The following is a 22,671-nucleotide window of genomic DNA, read 5'->3' as shown; positions in this document are numbered from 1 at the left end:
GGGGCTGAGAGCCAGCCCCTCTTGCCCCCCTGGGCTCTTAGGACCCCCCTCGCAGGGGGGTGAGGCACCCCCCGCGAGGCGGGGGCTGAGAGCCAGCCCCTCTTGCCCCCCTGGGCTCTTAGGACCCCCCTCGCAGGGGGGTGAGGCACCCCCCGCGAGGCGGGGGCTGAGAGCCAGCCCCTCTTGCCCCCCTGGGCTCTTAGGACCCCCCTCGCAGGGGGGTGAGGCACCCCCCGCGAGGCGGGGGCTGAGAGCCAGCCCCTCTTGCCCCCCTGGGCTCTTAGGACCCCCCTCGCAGGGGGGTGAGGCACCCCCCGCGAGGCGGGGGCTGAGAGCCAGCCCCTCTTGCCCCCCTGGGCTCTTAGGACCCCCCTCGCAGGGGGGTGAGGCACCCCCCGCGAGGCGGGGGCTGAGAGCCAGCCCCTCTTGCCCCCCTGGGCTCTTAGGACCCCCCTCGCAGGGGGGTGAGGCACCCCCCGCGAGGCGGGGGCTGAGAGCCAGCCCCTCTTGCCCCCCTGGGCTCTTAGGACCCCCCTCGCAGGGGGGTGAGGCACCCCCCGCGAGGCGGGGGCTGAGAGCCAGCCCCTCTTGCCCCCCTGGGCTCTTAGGACCCCCCTCGCAGGGGGGTGAGGCACCCCCCGCGAGGCGGGGGCTGAGAGCCAGCCCCTCTTGCCCCCCTGGGCTCTTAGGACCCCCCTCGCAGGGGGGTGAGGCACCCCCCGCGAGGCGGGGGCTGAGAGCCAGCCCCTCTTGCCCCCCTGGGCTCTTAGGACCCCCCTCGCAGGGGGGTGAGGCACCCCCCGCGAGGCGGGGGCTGAGAGCCAGCCCCTCTTGCCCCCCTGGGCTCTTAGGACCCCCCTCGCAGGGGGGTGAGGCACCCCCCGCGAGGCGGGGGCTGAGAGCCAGCCCCTCTTGCCCCCCTGGGCTCTTAGGACCCCCCTCGCAGGGGGGTGAGGCACCCCCCGCGAGGCGGGGGCTGAGAGCCAGCCCCTCTTGCCCCCCTGGGCTCTTAGGACCCCCCTCGCAGGGGGGTGAGGCACCCCCCGCGAGGCGGGGGCTGAGAGCCAGCCCCTCTTGCCCCCCTGGGCTCTTAGGATCCGCGGTGGCCTCACAGCCTGTTTACCATATTGTCAGTAATATCATCTCCCCCTCGAGAGATTATGAGCTGTTTCACAGACGTGTGCACTCCCACGATGTACAGAGGGTGTGCATCCGTCTCTATTGGGAGTAATATCATCCTCTTCCTCCTTGAATGTTAAGAACGGTATCACACGAGTGTTTCTACTCCCTGAGATATCGCGTGTCATATCCTCCTCCCCCACGTTGCCATTGGAAACAATATCAGTGGGGGCGTGTCCACCTTCTGTGACATTTAAAGTAATATCATCCTCTTCCCTCCAGGATCATGGGAACAATGTCCCTGCGGGGTGTCCACTTTCTGCCATATGTGTAGTCATATCACCTCCTCCGCCTTGGAGTATTGTTACGGACCATCTCACACGGGCGTGTACACTTCCTGCGATTCTGGGAGTAATGGCATTCCCTTCTTCCGTGAATATTAGGAGCAAAATCACCAGGTGGATGCACAGCCAGTGCTATATTGGGAGTAACGTCATACTCCACCCCCTGGAGATTATATTCGGGTCAATATCACCGTCTGGGTGTACACCTAGTGCGATATTGAACGTAACATCATGCTTTCTCCCTCCCTGGACATTAGGAGCAATATCAGCGGTGGGTGTACACCCACTGAGGTATTAGGCGTAATAGTAGTAGGAATTATTCCTCATTGATTATTAACATAAATATGAATAACCGATATTGATATTAATATTAAAAAATAATGGCTAATAATTTTCAGATTATTAATATTAATATTAATTATTAGGAGCTAGTATTACTGTTTTCTAACGAATAAGATCAATATCAGCTATTAATATCAGGCGTCATTAACCATTAATATTAATCATTTATTGTTATCGTTAGTATAACTATTGAATATTCATTATCCTTGTTATCGGTATTGATTTAAAAATTATATTATCAATCATTAATATTGATAATTATTAGTGTCAATTAATAATTGAGATGATTAATTGCGGTAAGTCACATTGCGCCCTTCCACCCCTTCCTCGGCAGCTCGTGTACGACCCAAAACGGGGGTGCAAATGCCCCTGAGAGAGCAGCGGTATACTGGGATAGATGAGGATGGTCACGTGGCGGGGAGGCGTGTTTTTGGATACCAGCCCTTCACCTCCGTCGACCTTCTCAACTGGAAAAACAATACACCGCCCTATAGCGAAAAGCCGCCAGCCCTAATTGATTTGCTCCAAACTGTTATCCAGACCCACAACCACACCTGGGCTGATTGGCACCAGTTGCTCATGTTCCTCTTTAACAGCGAAGAAAGGCGGAGAGTCCTCCAAGCAGCAACTAAGTGGCTAGAGGAGCATGCACCTGCTGATTATCAAAACCCCAAAGAGTATGGAAGGACCCAGTTGCCAGGAACCGACCCCCAGTTGGACCCACATGAAAGAGAGAATATGCAAAGGCTAAACCGAGACGGGGAAGCTCTCTTGGAAGGATTAATGAGGGGAGCTCAGAAGGCCACAAACGTTAACAAGGTCTCTGAGGTCATTCAGGGAAAAGAAGAAAGTCCGGCACAATTCTACCAGAGACTGTGTGAGGCCTATGCTATGTATACTCCCTTTCATCCCGATAGCCCTGAAAATCAGCGCATGATTCACATGGCTTTAGTCCGTCAAAGCGCAGAAGACATGAGAAGAAAACTGCAGAAACACGCTGGACTTGCAGGGATGAACACATCACAATTACTAGAAATAGCTAGCCAGGTGTTTGTAATCAGGGATGCAGTAAGCCGTCAGGAAAACGGCGAAGACAATGGAGGTCAGGCCCGGCGAAACACCGACCTGTTTGCTAGCTGCAGCAATCACAGGGGCCCCCACAAAGAGGCAAGGGAAGGGGGGCCCTGGGAAAGGAACTCAGCTTGGCTGTCAGAGTTTGCAGCGTAACCAGTGTGCTGATGGTAAAGAAATAGGACGGTGGAAGAACAAATGCCCTCAACTCAAAAGAAAACAAGATGACTCAGAGCAGGAGGCCCCGGACAAGGAGGAAGGGGCCCTGCTCAACCCGGCAGGAGGGTTCTTGGACTGAGGGAGACCGGGCTCAAGTGTCCCCAAAGAGCCACTGGTCAGAATGACAGTCGGGGGTGGAGACATTGACTTTCTTGGAGATAGCGGTGCTGAACATTCGCTAGTAACCGCCCCGGTCGCCCCCTTATCCAAAAAGACTATTGACGTCATCGGAGCCACGGGGGTTTCAGCAAAGCAAGCTGTAGGCTTGCCTCGGACTTGTACTGTAGGAGGACATAAAGTCATTCATCAGTTATGGTACATGCCTGACTGTCCCTTGACCTTTTGGGGAAGGGACTTGCTCAGCAAGCTGAGAGCCACGATCTCTCTGACAGAGCACGGCTCTTTGCTGCTAAAGTTACCCGGAACGGGAGTCATTGTGACCCTTATGGTCCCCCGAGAGGAGGAATGGAGACTTTTCTGAACTGAGCCGGGCCAAGAGAGAAGGCCAGCTCTGGCTAAGCGGTGGCCAAGAGTACGGGCAGAAGACAACCCTCCGGGATTGGCCAGTTAAGACTGGGGCCCAGCGGGTTAGGCAAAAACAGGACCCGGTCTCCAGAGAAGCTCTTCAAGGTATCCAGGTCCGTCTCAAGCACCTAAGAACTGTTGCAATTCTTGTTCCTTGTCAGTCTCCATGGAACACTCCCCTCCTGCCTGTTCCCAAGCCACGGACCAAGGACTACCGGCCGGTACAGGATTTGCGCTTGCTTCATCAAGCTACACTGACTTGACATCCAACAGTACCTAACCCGTCCACATTGTTGGGGTTGCTGCCAGCTGAGGACAGCTGCTTCACCTGCTTGGACCTGAAAGATGCTTTCTTTCCTATCAGATTAGCCCCTGAGAGGCAGAGGCTGTTTGCCTTTCAGTGGGAAGATCCGGAGTCAGGTGTCACTACTCAGTACACTTGGACCGGGCTTCCCCAAGGGTTCAAGAACTCCCCCACCACCTTCGGGGAGGCGTTGGCTCGAGACCTCCAGAAGTTTCCCACCAGAGACCTAGGCTGTGTGTTGCTCCAGTAGGTTGATGACCTTCTGCTGGGACACCCCACGGCAGTCGGGTGTGCCAAGGGAACAGATGCCCTACACCGGCACCTGGAGGACTGTGGGTATAAGATGTCCAAGAAGAAAGCTCAGATCTGCCGACAGCAGGTACGTGACTTGGGATTTACTATCTGACAGGGCTCGGAACGCAGCCCGGGATCAGAAAGAAAGCAGGTCATTTGCAATCTAGTGGAGCCCAAGAGCAGAAAGCAGGTGAGACAATTCTTAGGAGCTGTGGGGTTTTGTAGACTGTGGATCCCAAACTTTGCAGTATTAGCCAAGCCTTTGTATGAGGTCCCAAAGGGGGCGGGGACCGGGAACCTTTGGAATGCAGATCCCAACAACAGCAAGTCTTTCATGAGTTAAAGGAAAAACTTCTGGCAGCCCTAGCCCTGGGGCTACTCGATCTGACAAAGCCTTTTCCATTCTATGCATCAGAGAGAGAAAAGATGGCAGCTGGACTTTGAACCCAAACGGTTGGGCTCCGGCCAAGGCCGGCGGCCTACCTCTCTAAACAACTAGACGGGTCTACTAAAGGATGGCCCCCTGTTTGAGGGCCTTGGCAGCAACTGCCCTGCTAGAACAAGAAGCAAATAAGCTGACTCTTGGGCAAAACCTGAACATAAAGGGCCCCCATGCTGTGGTGACTTTCATGAACGCTAAAGGACATCGTCGGCTACCGAATGCCAGACTCACCAAGTACCAAACTTGGCTCTGTGAAAATCCTCGTATAACCATTGAAGTTTGTAACACCCTACACCCGCCACCTTGCTCCCGGTATCAGAGAGCCCTGTCGAGCCTGATTGTGTGGAAGTCTTGGACTCAGTCGACTCTGGCAGACCTGACCTCCGGGACCGGACTTGGGCATCAGTAGACTGGGAACTATACGTGGATGGGAGCAGCTTCTTCAACCCCCAAGGAGAGAGAGGTGCAGGATATGCAGTGGTAACCCTGGACACTCTTGTTGAAGCCAGATCGTTGCCCCAGGCCACTTCAGCCCAGAAAGCTGAACTCATTGCTTTAATTCGGGCCTTAGGACTCAGTGAGGGTGAGACTGTAAACATTTACACTGATTCTCGGTGTCTTTTTAACCCTTCGAGTGCATGGAGCGTGATAGAAAGAAAAGGGCCTATTGAACTCTGAGGGAAAAGACAGAAAATATCAACAAGAAACCTTGCAATGATTAGAAGCAGTATGGAAACCCCACAAGGTGGCAGTTAGGCATTGCAGAGGACACCAGCGAGCTTCCACCTCGGTGGGTTTGGGGAATACCCGCGCTGACTCAGAGGCTCGAAAAGCAGCATCTGCCCCCTTCTGGGCATCAGTGCTCCCTCAAGTACCTGATCTTGGACCTACTTCTTCTAAAAAAGAAAAGGACATTCTCCAGGTAGAGGGAAGGACAAGTGATGGAGGAAGGATGGATTCGGTTACCAGATGGGAGCGTAGCTGTGCCACAGCTGCTAGGAGTTGCAGTTGTACTGGCTGTGCAAGAAACCACCCATCGAGGTCAGGAGTCACTGGAAGAGTTGTTAGGCCGGTATTTCTACATCTCGCCTTTGTCAGCCCTTGCCAAAACGGTGAGGCAGCGGTGTGTTACCTGCCGACAGCATGATGCGAGGCAAGGTCCAGCCGTTCCGCCCGGCATACGAGCTTATGGAGCAGCCCCCTTTGAAGATCTCCAGGTAGACTTCACAGAGATGCCAAAGTGTGGAGGTAACAAGTATTTACTAGTTCTTGGGCGTGCGTACCTACTCTGGGTGGGTGGCGGCCTATCCAACACCAACTGAGAAAGCTCGTGAAGTAACCCGTGTGCTTCTTCGAGATCTGATACCTAGATTTCGACTGCCCTTACGGATCGGCTCAGATAAACGGGCCTGCGTTTTAGGCTCCCTTGGTACAGAAGACGGCAAAGGTATTGGGGATCCCACGGAAACTGCATGGCGCCTCCCGGCCTCAGAGCCCCAGAAAGGTGGAGCAGATGAATCGGACTATCAAAAATAATACTATTGTCTTCCCCGCGAGATATTTAAAACAACACCACAAGGGGCGTCAAACCACCTGCTAAATTTGAGGGAATATTATCCTCTCCCCCACTCCCGCGGCCCCGGATATTAGAGACAATAACACAGGCGTAACGTACACCCACTACTTGATTGGGAATAATATCATCCTCTCCCTTCTCGGATATTAGGAACAATATCACACTGTGCGTGTAGTACTGTCGTGAAATTCAATGGAATGTCATCCTTCGCCTCCCTGGATATGATGAACAATATCACAGGGGATGTACAGCTTCTGAGATATTGGGAGTGATATCATCCTCTCCCCTCTGGAAGTTAGGGACAATATCACAGGGGTAGTGTACACCCTCTGGCATGTTGGCACTAATATCATCCTCCCGCCCACTGGATATTAAAAACCATATCACAAGGGGCGTGTACAGACACTTCGATATTGGTATTAATACCATCCTCTCCCTCTTTGGATATTCGGTGCCGTATTTCAGGTGGGGTATACGCCACCTGCAATATTGGAAGTAATATGATTTTCTCCCCCCGTGGATATCAGAAACGATATCACAGGGGGTGGCGAACAACCCCTGCGATACTTGGAGTGATATCATCGTCTCCCCTCACGATGATTAAGAACAATATCGTAGGGGTGGGGGGTGTACACCCCCTTTCATATTTGATACCATCCTCTTCCCCCCTGGATATTAGGAACAATATCAGGAAGGGACGTAGAGACCCTGCGACCTTTGCTGTCATACAATTGTCTCTCCCCTAGATATTAGGAAAAATGTCACTGGGGATGTGAACAGCCCTGCGATATTGAGAATAGTATCATCCTCTCCCCCCTTGCATATTGGGAACAACATCACAGGTGGGGTGTACTGCCTCTGCGATATTGGGGGTAAAATTTTCCTCTCTTCCCCTGGACATCAGGAAGGGTATCAGAGGGGGAGGGTGTGCATTCCCTGCCATATTCAACGTAACTTCATCCTCTCCCTCCCAGGGTATTCAGAACAATAGGACAGGAGGGGTGTACGCCAACTGCGATATTGAGAGTCGTATCATCCTCTTTCGCTCTGGATCTTAGGAACAATATCACAGGGTTGTGTACACCCCCTGCGATATTGGGAGTACTATCATCCTCTCTCCCTGTGGATATTAGGAAGAGTATCACAGGGCTGTGTAAACCCCCTGCGGTACTGGGAGTAATATCATCCTCTCTCCCTCTGAATAGAGGAAGATTTTCACAGGGGTGTGTACACCCCCTGCGATATTGGGAGTAATGTCATCCTCCCCAAACCTGGATGTTAGCAACGAGATCACAGAGGGGGTGTACACACCCTGCGACATTGGAAGGAATATGATCGTCTCCCCACCTGGATACTGGGAAAGAAAGATATCACAGCGCGGGTATACGTTCCCTACGCTGTTGGCAGTAATCTCATTCTTTTCCTGTCTGGATATGAGGAAGCATATCACAGGGGAGCTGTACAATTACTTCGATATTGGGAGTAATATCATCCTCTATTTTCCTGGATATTGGGCACAAAAACACAAAAGGGTGTACAACCCCTGCGATCTTGGGAGTAATAGCATACTCTCCTTCCCTGGATGTTAGAAAACAGTATCATCAGGGCTCAACACCCCCCGCGATAATGGGAGTCATATTTACTCTTTCACAGGCCATTTGGAACAATACAACAGGGGGTGTTTACAAACAGGGGTGGTGTACACCCCTGTGATATTGGGAGTAACATCATTCTCCCCACCTCCGGATATTAAGAACAATATCCCGGCGGGAGGTGGTACACCCCCAGTGATATTGCGAATAATGTCATCCTCTCCTTCCCTGGATATTAGGAACAATATCACAGGGGGGTGTACACCTTCTGTGATACTGGAAGCAATATCATCCTCTCCCCCGCTGGATATTAGAAAAAAATATCACTCACGGTGTACACCCGCTGTGATATTAGGAAGAATATTACAGGGTGTACACCCACTCTGACTTTAAGAGAAATAGCTCCCTCAAATGTCCCAAACAATATCACAGGGTATACAATGATATTTCCCTAGGATATTACAAATACTATCACAGGGTGTACACCCACTGTGATAACACGAGTAATAATACATCCCAAGGATACTACCAAGAATATCACAAGGCTGTACACCCACTATGACATCGGGAGTGATATCTCCCTAGGATACTACGAACACCATCACAGAATGTACACACATGGTGCGCACGCACGGTGATATTAGGAGTACTATCAACGCAGGACATAGTCAATAAGACCACAGGGAGTACATACCTGATGTACACCCACGGCGATGTTATGAGAACTACCTCCCTAGGATAATACGAATAACATCACAGAGTGGACACACATGGTATACACCCACCGTGGCACTAGGACTAATAACTTTCTGAGATATTACCAGTAGCATCACACAACAGAAACACATGGTGTACACCCACTGTAACCTTAGGTGTAATTTCTCCCTACGATATTACGAGTAACATCTCAGTGCATACACACATGGTGAACACCCACTGTGACATTAAGGGTAATATCCCCCTAGGATATTACCAATAACATCACCGGGTGTCCACCCATGGTGTACATGCTCTGTGATGTTAGGGATAATAACTCCCTAGGATATTATGAATAATACCGCAGGGTGTACAGAAACTCTGATATTAGAGGTAATATCTCTCTAGGATATTATGAATAATATCACAGGGTGTACCCCCACTGTGATACTGGGAGCAATATCTCTCTAGGATACTACGAATCATATCAGAATGTACACCCACTGTGATCATAGGAGAAATATCTCTCTGTGATATTACGAATTAGATCACAGAGTGTACACACATGGTGTACATCCACTTTGATATTAGGAGTAATCTCTTCCTAGGACATTACAAATAACATCACAGAGTGTACACCCACTGTAATATTAGGAATCGTATCTCCCTAGGTGATTACAAGTAATATCACAGGGTGTACACCCACTGTGATATTAGGAGTAATATCTTCCTAGGGTATTATGAATAATTTCACAGTCTCTACACACATAATGTACACTCACTGTGATATTAGGAGTAACATCTACCTAGTAGATAACAAATAACATCGCAGGGTGTACCCCCACTTTGATATTAGCTGTAATATTCCTCTAAGTTGTTACAAATAAGATCACAGGGTGTAGAAACATGGTGTACACTCACTGTGATACCAGGAGTCGTATCTCTGTAATATATTATGAATAATATCACAGGTTGTACACCCACTGTATTATTAGGAGTCATATCTCTGTAGGACATTACAATTAATATCACACGGTGTACAGCCACCCTGATATTAGGAGCAATATCTTTCTAGGATATTACAGATAATATCACAGGGTGTACGCCCACTCTGCTGTCAGGAGCAATATCTCCCTAGGATATCAAAAATCCTATCACGGGGTGTCCAATCTCTGCCTTCCAGGTTCGAAGGGATTCTCCTGCTTCAGCCTCCCGAGTAGCTAGGTTTACGCGCCACCACACCCGGCTAATTTTTTTTTATTTTCACTGGAGACGGGGTTTCACCACGTGGGCCAGGCTGTTCTGGAAGTCCTGACCTCAGGTGATCCATCAGCCTCGGCCGCCCAAAGTGCTGGGATTACAGGTGTGAGGCATGGTGCTGAGCCAAGAGTTATATATTCAATTCATTTGGAAACACAGCTCCCATATTTGAGTGTGCGTGTACTTTTATGAAGAAATGATGTCAGAAAACCTAAGGATGATAATAACTATGAAAAGTAACAGGCACGTGAAAAGGTCCTCCGATTGAGAACTATAAGCTTCGATTTCGGTTTTAGATAATGGGGTCCTAGCTCTTGTGTCGTCCTTTTACATATTCTACATCACAGGAACTTGCAGCACGGTGTCAGAATAAAATAGAGTGTATTTCACGGCTTCTTAATTTCTTTCAATTAGATGAGATCTTTTTCTTAAAGAGAGAAGGATATTTTCATTGCATTGTATTTTTTCTGAAAAGAGTAGGCCGTATTTTACTGAGATCACGGATTTGTTATATATGACGTTTTGGTCTTCTAATATTCTTCAGTGGATTTTCTCTGAAGTGGTATGTACAGAAAGACTTGTATAGCAAAAAAGTAAACCACGTAATAATTCTGAGATTTTTGGAATTGTCACAGCTGAGAAACATTGCTGGCGGTGTATGGTCCCCAAGTGTGAAAGCGTTCCTTGTGAATTGCTTGCATCCAGCATTAAGGGCTGGTTTTTCTCTTTTATTTTTCCAATCCTCTTTCCTTCTCAAGGTGTCCAAGACACACAGAGCCACGGAATCTCACAGGTGTCTGAGAATTCCTCCTCCTGGGACTCTCAGAGGATCCAGAACTGCAGCCCGTCCTCGCTTTGCTCTCCCTGTCCCTGTCCACGTATCTGGTCACGGTGCTGAGGAACCTGCTCAGCATCCTGGCTGTCAGCTCTGACTCCCCCCTCCACACCCCCATGTACTTCTTCCTCTCCAACCTGTGCTGGGCTGACATGGGTTTCACCTCGGCCACGGTTCCCAAGATGATTGTGGACATGCAGTCACATAGCAGAGTCATCTCTCATGCGGGCTGCCTGACACAGATGTCTTTCTTGGTCCTTTTTGCATGTATAGAAGACATGCTTCTGCCTGTGATGGCCTATGACTGCTTTGTAGCCATCTGTCGCCCTCTGCACTACCCAGTCATCGTGAATCCTCACCTCTGTGTCTTCTTCGTTTTGGTGTCCTTTTTCCTTAGCCTGTTGGATTGCCAGCTGCCCAGTTGGATTGTGTTACAATTCACCATCATCAAGAATGTGGAAATCTCTCATTTTGTCTGTGACCCCTCTCAACTTCTCAAACTTGCCTGTTCTGACAGCGTCATCGATAGCATATTCATAGATTTCGGTAGTACTATGTTGGGTTTTCTTGTCGTTTCAGGGATCCTTTTGTCTTACTATAAAATTGTCCCCTCCATTCTAAGGATTTCATCGTCAGATGGGAAGTAGGAAGCCTTCTCCACCTGCGGCTCTCACCTAGCAGTTGTTTGCTGATTTGACGGAACAGGCATTGGCATGTACCTGACTTCAGCTGTGTCACCACCCCCCAGGAATGGTGTGGTGGCATCAGTGATGTACGCTGTGCTCACCCCCATGCTGAACCTTTTCATCTACAGCCTGAGAAACAGGGACATACAAAGTGCCCTGCGGAGGCTGCGCAGCAGAACAGTCGAATCTCATGATCTGTTCCATCCTTTTTCTTGTGTGGGTGAGAAAGGGCAACCACATTCAATCTCTACATCTGCAAATCCTGCCCCTTAGTCACATTATTTTTGTGGCTTGATGGCTTTTATTCCTTTCCGCATTTCCTTTGTGAATATTGCTTTCTTCGTTATGCCTTTAACTGGAATGGGTGAGTATTCTGGGATCCTTTGTTTAGCAGAAACCTCATGACAGAATCCTCTATACCTAGGCGGCCCCTTTTAGTTTCTGAGCAATAACCCGGTCATCCAGGTGGAATCACCACCATCTTTTTATATACACGAAGTCCTCACTTCATTTTGGAATTCCCTGAAAACTGACTTTATGGAAACAATGTACAGGAGGTCCTCCAACACCATTGGTTATTCAAAGTTGTGTAGTTATACTGTTGATGAAAAATAAGTGGTTTCACTATACATAATTTTGCTTCGAGGTGAAGTTTCCAAGAGACTTTCAAAGATGTTAAGTGAGGACATACTGTACATCAAATTCATATCCTCTTCCACAGTTTATGTGGAATTTCTTCATAAACTGCTTCTAGAGAATCTATTTAGGCAGGTTATGTGTAGAGATAAATGTCGCCGTTCCTCAATCTTGGCTTTGAGTCAAATCACCTGGGGAGCTAACACATGATGAGGCCTGGGTCTCAACACCTAAGATTCGGATTTCCTTGCACCTGTGTGAGTACGCGGATTTTTGTTTTTTTTTCTTTTAAAGCACCAGAGGTGGTTCCAATGACGAAGTTTTTAGAGGCATCAAGCTCCAATGAGTAAGAACAGAAATTAATTATAATTTCTTCAAATATTATCTTCAAATGCATTGTCCATCAACACCACACAAATGTTTATTATGCTGTTTTTTCTTACCATTTCGCATTTTCGCATTTTCTATTTCTTTCTTTTCGTTTTTTTTTTTTTTTTTTTTTTTTTTTTTGAGTCAGAGTTTCACCCTTGTTGCCCAGGCTGGAGTTCAATGGCACGGTCTGGCTCACTGCAACCTCTGCCTCCCGTATTCAAGCAATTCTCCTGCCTCAGCCTTCCAAGTAGCTGGGATTACAGGCATGCGCTACCATGCCTGGCTAATTTTTTTTTTTTTTTTTTTTGTATTGTTAGTAGAGACAGTGTTTCTCCATTTTGGTCAGGCTGGTCTTGAACTCCCCACCACAGGTGATCCACCCGCTTCCGCCTCCCAAAGTGCTGGGATTACAGGCATGAGCGACTGCGCCCAGCCACCGCTTAGCATTTACATTTCACATTTGTTGAAGTTATAGATGTATACACACATTGATTGCTGCTTTGTTATACACTTGCGTATACATAAGATGGGAAATAGAAAAGAATAAAATGGGCACAGTATCCCTGAAGTTTCACATTCCTGCTATTTTAAAAATATTTGCTCTTAGAAATTTGTTTCAATTAAGAAACTGTGGCATACACACCCAATGAAGTATTATTCCGCCTAAAAAGGAAGAAAATCCTCTCCGCTGCGGACAAAATGGGTGAGATTGCAGGTCTGTATATTAAATGAAATAAGCCAGGCAGAGGATGACAAATATTTCGTGTCCTCACTTCTATGTAGGAAGAAAAAAGGAAACCTTGGCCAGATGTGGTGGCTCAAGCCTGTAATCCCAGCGCTGTGGGAGGCCGAGTCGCACGGATCACTTCAGTCCAGGAATTTGAGACCAGCCTGGCCAACATGGTGAAACCCCGTCTCTATAGAAAACAGAAACAATTTGCCAGGCGTGGTGATGGGTGTCTGTAGTCTCAGCTACTCGGAGGGCTGAGGCCCAAGAAGCGCTTGAACTCGGGAGGCGGAGGTTGCAGTGAGCCCGGACTGTGCCTGTGTACTCCAACCTGGGCAACAGAAAGAGACTCCATCCCACACACACCTACACACAAAAGGAATCTCAGGAAGGTGGAAAGTATAAAGGTGGTTAGCAGATGCTAGGAAGAAAAGCGGTGGGATGGGGAATGAAGACAAGTGGATAATTGGGTCCCAAAATACAGAAAGATGGAATGAGTGAGTTCTAGTGTTTGATAGTACAGTATGAACATTTTAGTTCACAAGAATTGCTTGCATATTTCCAGATGCTTTGGTAAGAAGCTTCCTAACTTTCTCATTATGCTGGTTTTTAAGCTCTTCTCTTTCTGCTCTTGATATCATGCTGGTTTTTTGTTTTTTGTTTTTTGTTTTGAGATGGAATTTCGCTCTTGTTGCCCAGGCTGGAGTGTCATGGTGCAATCTTGGCTCACCGCAACCTCTGCCTCCTGCGTTCAAGCGATTCTCCTGCCTCCAACTCCCGAGTAGCTGGGATTACAGGCATGCGCCAGCTGCCCAGCTAATGTTGTATTTCTGGTAGAGATGGGGGTTTCTCGCTGTCGCTCAGGCTGGTCTTCAACTCCTGACCTCCGGTGATCCGCCCGCCTCGGCCTCCCAAACTGCTGGGATTACAGGCGTGAGCGACCGCGCCCAGCCCATGCTGTATCCTTATCTGTTGTCGGTTGTTGTTCGTTTGTTTTTGAGCCCAGAAATAACTTCTCACCTATAGGTTCAAATGATTTTTAACATGAGTACTAAGAAAGCTCATTGCTGGAAAAGCAGCCTTTTCAAGAAATGGTGTCGGAGAAACTTGATTTCCACATGCAGAAGAATGAAGGTGGACCCCGTGTCACACCAGGTGCAAAAATTAACACAAACTGGATCAAAGACCTAACCCCAAGGGCTAAAAGTATCATATGCCTAAAAGAAATCATTGGCCACACTTTCATGACATCAGATTGGGCAATGCTCTCTGGGATATGACACCAAAAGCATAGGCAACAAAAGAAAATTAGATTCCTTGGATTACATCTAAATGACAGACACTTTTGTGCAGCGAAAAACACTGTGAACTGAGTGAAAAGATAACCCGTGGATTAGGAAAAATATTTGCAAATCATATATCTCAAAAGAGGCTGATATCCATCATATATAAAGAACAGCTAGAACTAAACAACAAGAAACCCAAAGCATTCCATCAACAATGGTCAGAAGACTCGAGTAGACGTGTCCCTAAAGAAGATATAGCAATGGCCAATAAGCATCTAAAATGATGTTCAAAATCACTAACCATAGGGAAGCGCAAATCAAACAAAGAATGAGATACCACACATTAGGATGGATACGATCAACAAACAAGCATTGGTGAGACTAGAAGGAAATAGGAATGCTCCAATACGATCGGAGGGAATGTAAAACCGTGAAGGAACGGGGAAAGTAGTATGGCGTGCACTGGAAAAATTAGAAACAGTATGCTCAGATGTTCCCGCAGTTGCATTTGTGGGTACCTACCAAAAAGAACTAGAAGCCAGGAGTGGAAGACAGATTTGTACACACACGCTCATAGCAGCATTATTCGCAACAGCCAAAATGTGGAAGCAACCCAAGGGTTCGTGGACAGATGAATGAAAAAGCGCACTGCAGTTCCTTCATACAATGGAAGACTCTCCAGCCTTAAAAAGGCAGGCACTTTTGGCCGGTGCGGCGGCTCACGCCTGTAATCGCAACATCTTGGAAGAACGAGGTGGGCGGATCACCTGAGGTCAGGAATTCAAGACAAGCCTGGCCATCTTGGTGAAACCCTGTCTCTAGTGAAAATGCAAAAAATGAGACGAGCGTGGTGGCGTGTGCCTATAGTCCCAGCTACTCGGGAGGCTGAGGCACAAGAATCGCTGGAACCCGGGAGGCGGAGGTTGCACTGAGCCCAGATTGTGCCGCAGCACTCCAGCCTGGGCGACAGAGTGAGACTGCATGGAAACGCAAAACAAAACAAAGTCAAACAAACAAACAAAAAAAAGGACAGGCACTTCTGACTCAGACCGCAGCATGGATGAACCTCGAAGACATTATCGTCAGTGAAATAAATAAATCCCAAAAGGATAAACACGCCCAGGCTCAGTGGCTCGCACCTGTGACCCCAGCACTTTGGGAGGCTGAGCCAGGTGGATCACTTAAGGTCAGGAGTTCGAGACCAGCCTGGTCAATATGGTGAAAGCTCGTCTCTATTAAAAATACAAAAATTAGCTGGGCGTGGTGGCGGACGCCTGTAATCCCAGCTACTCGTGAGACTGAGACACAAGAATCGCTTGAACCCACGATGTGGAGGTTGCAGTGAGCCGAGATCACACCACCGCACTCCAGCCTGAACGACAGAGAAAGTCTCTGTCTCCAACCCAAAAAAATTAAACACGGTATGATTCCACTTTTCTATCAAGTGTCTGGAGTCGTTAAACTCATAGAGTTGCAAACTAGAAAGGTGGCCCCCAGGGGTGGGCGAGAGAGAGGAGTGGAGAGCTTGCTAAATGGGTGCAATTTCCATTTTGAAAGATAAAACTGTTCCGGAGACGGTGGCGGTGATGGCTGCTGAACAATGTGAACGTCATTAATGTCATTAAACTGTAAACTGAAAAAGAGTGGAAATTGTAAATGTTTATACTGGCCATTCTATATGAACTAATATATATTCACAATTTTTAATATTTATACGTGGTATATTTGCCCATAATTAAAGATGAAAATTAAAGCAGTTGGATCTTTCAAAAGAAAAGAAAGAAGCGAAGAATACACACCAGCTTTCTCCTGATGAGAGGAAGAGCCCCAAAGCGTCTATGGACACTCACTGTTCTCCTATCCTTCTTGAATTATTGTGAGGAAATCCTTAGAGGCTGGGGAACTTGGGCGACTCTGGCTAATGAGGAGCTCTGTGCCTTGAGCTCCCCAGACCACAGAATAGTAAATAGTCTGTGCCTCCAGCCCTGCAGTGTGAGATTCCAGTCCTGTGGGTTCCACACCTGTCACCTGTATCAGGAGGCTCATGTCTCACCCTGTCTTCTTGCCAGCCTCGAGGACGGAGTCTGAGCCTCCACCGTGCTACACACAGGGAGGACACTGGACCTGTTCTCCGCGGTCATGGCCCAGCAGAGGGGAAGGGCAGTTCAGTGAGTGTAGGCAAAAGAAAGAGAGATCAGACTGTTCCTGTGTCTATGTAGAAAGGAAAGACATAAGAGACTTCATTTTGAAAAAGACCTGTATTTTCAACAATTGCTTTCCTGAGATGTTTTTAATGTGTAGCTTTGCCCCAGCCACTTTGACCCAACCTGAAGCTCACAAAAACATGTGTTGTATGAAATCAAGGTTTAAGGGATCTAGGGCTGTGCAGGACGTGCCTTGTTAACAAGATGTTTCCATGAAGTATACTTGGTAGAAATCATCGCCATTCTCTAGTCTCAATAAACCAGGGGCACAATACACTGTGGAAAGCCGCAGGGACCTCTGCCCTTGAAAGCGGCGTGTTGTCCAAGGATTCTCCCCATGTGATAGTCTGAAATGTGGCCTCGTGGGATGAGAAAGACCTGACCGTCCCCGAGCCCTACACCAGTAAAGGGTCTGTGCTGAGGTGGATTAGTCAAAGAGGAAAGCCTCTTGCAGTTGAGAGAGAGGAAGGCCACTGTCTCCTGCCTGCCCCTGGGAACTGAATGTCTCGGTATAAAACCCGATCGTACATTTGTTCAATTCTGAGATGGGGGAAAAACCGCCCTATGGTGGGAGGCGAGACACGTTTGCAGCAATGCTGCCTTGTTATTCTTTACTCCACTGAGATGTTTGGGTGGAGAGAAACATAAATCTGGCTTACGTGCATCTCCAGTCACGGTAGCTTCCCTGGAACTTCCTTATGACATAGATTCTGTTGCTCACCTGTTCGTTGCTGACCTTCTCCTTCTTATCACCCTGCCCTCCTACTACATTTTTTTTTTGCTAAAATAATAAAACTAATAATCAATAAAAACTGAGGGAACTCAGAGGCCGGTGCCTCTGCAGATCCTTGGTATGCTGAGCGCCGCTCCCCTGGGCTCACTGTTGTTTCTCTCTACTTTGTCCCTGTGTCTTATTTCTTTCCTCAGTCTCTCATCCCACCCGACTAGAAATACCCACAGGTGTGGAGGGGCAGGCCACCCCTTCAAGTGAGTGCTGAGGGACGGTCCGGAGCCTTGGTTTCCTTCCTCCTCCTCAGCACAAACAGGAGAGTGCGGTGGGCAGATGGGAGGAGACCAATATGCAAACTGTGCGCTCAGCAGACTGTGGAGTTTCTGTTCTTGGTTGTGATGGGGGTCTCAGACATCTTATTCAAAATTTTGCTTTCCTCCCCCACTGGTTGTCCTTTTCATAGACATCTCACCCATGATAGCAGGGAATCAGTCCCTCTAAACTATTCCCTAAGAACGACAAAAAGATTATGAAGGTGATGATGAGGACAAAGAGGATGACGACAGACACCATGGCATCATGAACCGTTATTGAGGGCTTCCTGAAGGCCAGGCTCTGAGCTCTATGCTCTATGCAGTTTGTTTCATCTCATCTGCGTAGTCTCCACTTTATTAGTGCACATTTCATGATGATTTTACAGACTAGAAAAGGATCAACGCCTTTTCATAGAACTCGTACTAGATCATGAAGTCAAAAAGGGCGAGGTCCAATTTGAACCGGGCAGTCTAAGTCCAGACACATGGCATTTGGCCAGTCCTCTCCCTGCAACCAACCTGCCCTCTCAAATCCTTGTCACTCAGGTGGGTGCCCCTGCTCACTGTGCCCTTCCCTTTGGGGGCTCCTTGTAAGACCACAGCTAGACCAGTGGGTGCCACAATCACTGTGTCAAGTATAGAAAGGGCAGCTGAGATCACATCAAGGATTCCAGAAAGAATGGGCACAGGATCATTCGGGATGCATCTCTCCCTTTCCCCTGTTCCTGGCTTTCCTTACAGCTCTCGACTTCCTCAAAGGAGTCATCAATTCGGAGTTTGGCTTCCATTCCTATTGAGGAAGCTGGAAAGCGTTTCAAAAATGCTCCTCCGATGTGCCTGTGGTTAAGAACTCTGAGCTCTGCTGAAAACTTTTGGAAGCGGGGTGCGGTGGCTCACGCCTGTAATCCCAGCCCTTTGGGAGGCTGAGGCAGGTGAATCACAAGGTCAGGGGTTCAAGACCAGCCTGGCCAACATGGTGAAACCCCGTCTCTATTCAAAATAGAAAAAAATTAGCCGGGTGTAGTGGCGGGCGCCTGTCATCTCAGCTACTCGGCAGGTTGAGACAGGAGAATAGCTTGAACCCGGGATGCAGAGGTTGCAGTGAGCCGAGATCACTCCACCGCACTCCAGCCTGGGCAACAGAATGAGACTCTGTCTCAAAACAACGAAAACAAAACCAAAACCCAAAAAACCCACAATTTTTGGGAGTTAGAAGACCAGGAAGTATAGTACCCGGGACTTAGAGTCTGGCCATGAATTTTGAATACCGCCCTTTCTACTTCTCTGTGTGGCAAGGGGTGAGATGTCCGTCCTCTGAGACTCAGCACTCTCATCTGACTTGATTTCCAGTTGATCCAATGGAAGTGAGCGATGATTAAGCCGATCGTGGGTGCCCGCTGCGTGATCTCTAGCTGACGGATGCATAAAGTAAAGGCAAAGTGGATTTTAGATACATTCCTTAAGATTTTCAGCTTCAACTCCACACAATTCAACGTAAATATCCCCTGACCTGAAGTTCTGGTTTCCCTGCATTCCAGACAGGACATTTTGTTTCATCCTTCTCTCAGTAAGTACTGAGTACTGTGAGAGGAACAAGTGAGTCTCTTTGGTTTCTGATTCCCCAGAGCCGATATCTTGCTTGGCACATAGGAGGCAGCAAAAGCAAACATCTATGTTGATGATTGAACTGACACTTCCTTGCTTCACCAAAATTGGCTGTCATCAGCGTGACTTTGACTTACTTCTTTTTGTTTTTTGTTTTTTGAGACGGAGTTTTGCTCTCGTTGCCCAGGCTGGCGGGCAGGGGTGTGATCTCGGCTCACTGTAGTCTCTGCCTCCCAGGTTCAAGCCATTCTCCTGCCTCAGCCTCCCGAGTAGCTGGGACTACAGGCGCGTGCCGCCATACCGGGAGAAGTTTTTGTACTTTTAGCAGAGGCGGGGTTTCACCATGTTGGCCAGGATGGTCTTGATCTCCTGACCCCGTGATCCGCCCTCCTCGGCCTCCCAAAGTGCTGGGATTACAGGCGTGAGCCACCGCATCCAGCCAAACTTTCTGATGAATACTCTAAGTCCACCTAAGCTAAGGACAGGAGTTAGAGCTTCCATGAATTTTAAAACAAGACCCACCGATTTGAGGAAGCAATTACTCTCTTGAAGGAGAAAAGTCAGAAAACACAATGATGAAATCACTAGGACCTAACTGGCCTGTGGAACTATTTCCTGCTTATGAACTCTCAACTATCATTTCATTTCCAGATGGCATGGTCTCAGCTGTTATACAGTGTTTACGAATGGTCTACATCAAGGGAATTTATATCAATCTAGAAGAATAAACAAAATATTTGAGTTCCTAATTTCCTTTAATTAGGATAACCTTTTCCTTAAAGTGAAGACAATGGTTTTATTACATCTCTTTCTTCGGAAAACATAGGCTGTATTTTCTAGCAATAACGAATTTGTTATATACGATGATCTGGTTCCTGGAATGTTCTTGAAGCTAGTGTCTCTAAGGCAGGTGTGTACAGCAAGACGTGAATAACACAGCAATCGATGTTGAAAGCATTATATGGCAATTGAGTTTGTCAGAACTACCAAATGTTGCTGAGTGTGGATTGCTCTGAAATCTGCAAACATTACTTCTGAATTCCTTGTATCCAAAATGCAGACGCAATGCCGGCTGTTGGTTTACTTGTTTCCGATTTTTCAACCCTCTTTTCTAGGCAAAAGATGTCCAAACGATACAGACCCACAGAATCTAACAGATGTCTCTATATTCCTCCTCCTCGAACTCTCAGACGATCCAGAACTGCAGCCGGTCGTCGCTGGGCTGTTCCTGTCCATGTGCCTGGTCATGGTGCTGGGGAACCGGCTCATCATCCTGGCCGTCAGCCCTGACTCCCACCTCCACACCCCCATGTACTTCTTCCTCTCCAACCTGTCCTTGCCTGACATCGGTTTCACCTCCACCACGGTCCCCAAGATGATTGTGGACATCCAATCTCACAGCAGAGTCATCTCCTATGCAGGCTGCCTGACTCAGATGTGTCTCCTGGCCATTTTTGGAGGCATGGAAGAGAGACATGCTCCTGAGTGTGATGGCCTATGAGCGGTTTGTAGCCCTCTGTCACCCTCTATATTGTTCAGCCATCTTGAACCCGTGTTTCTGTGGCTTCCTAGATTTGTGGTCTTTGTTTTCTTTTTCCTCAGTCTTTTAGACTCCCAGCTGCACAACTTGATTGCCTTACGCATGACCTGCTTCAAGGATGTGGAAATTCCTAATTTCTTCTGGGAACCTTCTCAACTCCCCCATCTTACATTTTGTGACACCTTCACCAGTAACATCCACATGTATTTCCCTGCTGCCGTATTTGGTTTTCTTCCCATCTCGGGGGCCCTTTTCTCTTACGGTAAAATTGTTTCCTCCATTCTGAGTGTTTCGTCATCAGGTGGGAAGTATCAACCTTCTCCACCTGTGGGTCTCACCTGTCAGTTGTTTGCTGATTTTACGGAACAGGCGTTGGAGGGTAGCTGGGTTCAGATGTGTCATCCTCCCCGAGAAAGGGTGCAGTGGCCTCAGTGATGTACACGGTGGTCACCCCCATGCTGAACCCCTTCATCTACAGCCTGAGAAACAGGGATATGAAAGGTGTCCTGCGGCGGCCGCACGGCAGCACAGTCTAATCTCAATATCTTCTTATCTGTTCCATTCCTTTTGTAGGGTGGGTTAAAAAAGACAGCAAGGTCAAATAAGAATGATATCACAGGGTGCACACCCACTGTCACATTACGAGTAATACCTCCCTAGGATAGAAAAAATACTGTCACAGAGTACACACACATGGGGTACACCCGTGGTGATATTAGAAGCAGTATCTCCCTGAAATATGATGAAAAATAGCACAGGGTGTGCACACTGTGTGATACGAGGAGTCATATTTACCCTGAATATTATGACTCATATCACGGGTGTACACACACAGGCTACACGCACTGTGATATCGGGAGTTGCATCTCCCTAGGATATTACAAATAATATCACAGGGTATACACTATGTGTGAACATCCACTGTGATGTTTGATATCATATCTCTCTACGAGATTACAAATAATATGAAAGTGTGTGCACCCATGTGACATATTAGGAGTAACATCCTTCTAGGGTATTACAGATAACATCACAAGGTGTACACCTTCTGTGGCCTTTTGCACACAGTTTGTGCCATTCAAGGAAACATCCCCCTAGGATATTACGAATAATAACACAGGCGGTTGACACCCATGGTGTACATCTCCTGTGCCATCAGGAGTAATATTCCCCTAGGATATTACGAATACTATCACAGCAGGTGTACACATATGGTGTTCACCCCATGTGATATTAGGAGGAACATGCCCCTAGGATATTAGGAATAGTATCACAGGCGTTGAATACGCATGATATACACCCCCGATGACATGAAAAGTAACATCCCCCTAAGATAGTATGAATAATATCACAGGGAGTACACCCCGTGTGACATTGGGAGTAACATCCCCCGAGGATATAACGAATAATATCAGGGGGCGTACATGCATTGTGACCCTAGCGGTAACATCTCTTTAGGATATTACAAATAATATCACAGGGTGTACACTGACCATGATATTAGGAGTCCCATTTTCCTAGGATATTATGGATAATATCACAGGAGGTGTTCACACACAACGTGTACACCATGTGTGTACACCCAATGTGATATTTGAAGTCATACGTCCCTAGGATCTTACGAATATTATCAAAGGGTGTACACCCCATGTGACATTAAAAGTGACATCCCTTTTAGATATTCCGAATGCTATCACCTCTTCCTAGGATAACCCATGTGATATTAGGAGTAACCCCTTCCTAGGATATTACGAATAACATCACAGGGTTTACACCCCTGTGACATTAAAAGTAACAACCCCTCCTAGGGATATTATGAATAACATCACAGGGTGTACACCCCTGTGACTTTAAAAGTAACACCCCCCTAGAATATTACAATAATATAACAGGGTGTACACCCCCTGTGACTTTAGGAGTAACACCTCCCTAGGATATTTCAAATGATGTCA

General features: G+C 47.8%; 2 pseudogenes; both read left to right on the top strand.

The window, feature by feature from the left end:
• The first annotated feature begins 7,453 nt into the window (after positions 1–7,453).
• Positions 7,454–11,311, top strand: LOC129026403 (olfactory receptor 7E24-like; annotated as a pseudogene).
• Positions 11,312–20,388: 9,077 nt separating this feature from the next.
• Positions 20,389–21,255, top strand: LOC129026400 (olfactory receptor 7E24-like; annotated as a pseudogene).
• The last annotated feature ends 1,416 nt before the right edge of the window (positions 21,256–22,671 follow it).

Source organism: Pongo pygmaeus, chromosome 18 (assembly GCF_028885625.2).
Source record: "Pongo pygmaeus isolate AG05252 chromosome 18, NHGRI_mPonPyg2-v2.0_pri, whole genome shotgun sequence".
In the NCBI taxonomy this organism is placed as follows: Eukaryota; Metazoa; Chordata; class Mammalia; order Primates; family Hominidae; genus Pongo; species Pongo pygmaeus.
This window is presented reverse-complemented; position numbering and strand designations above follow the sequence as displayed.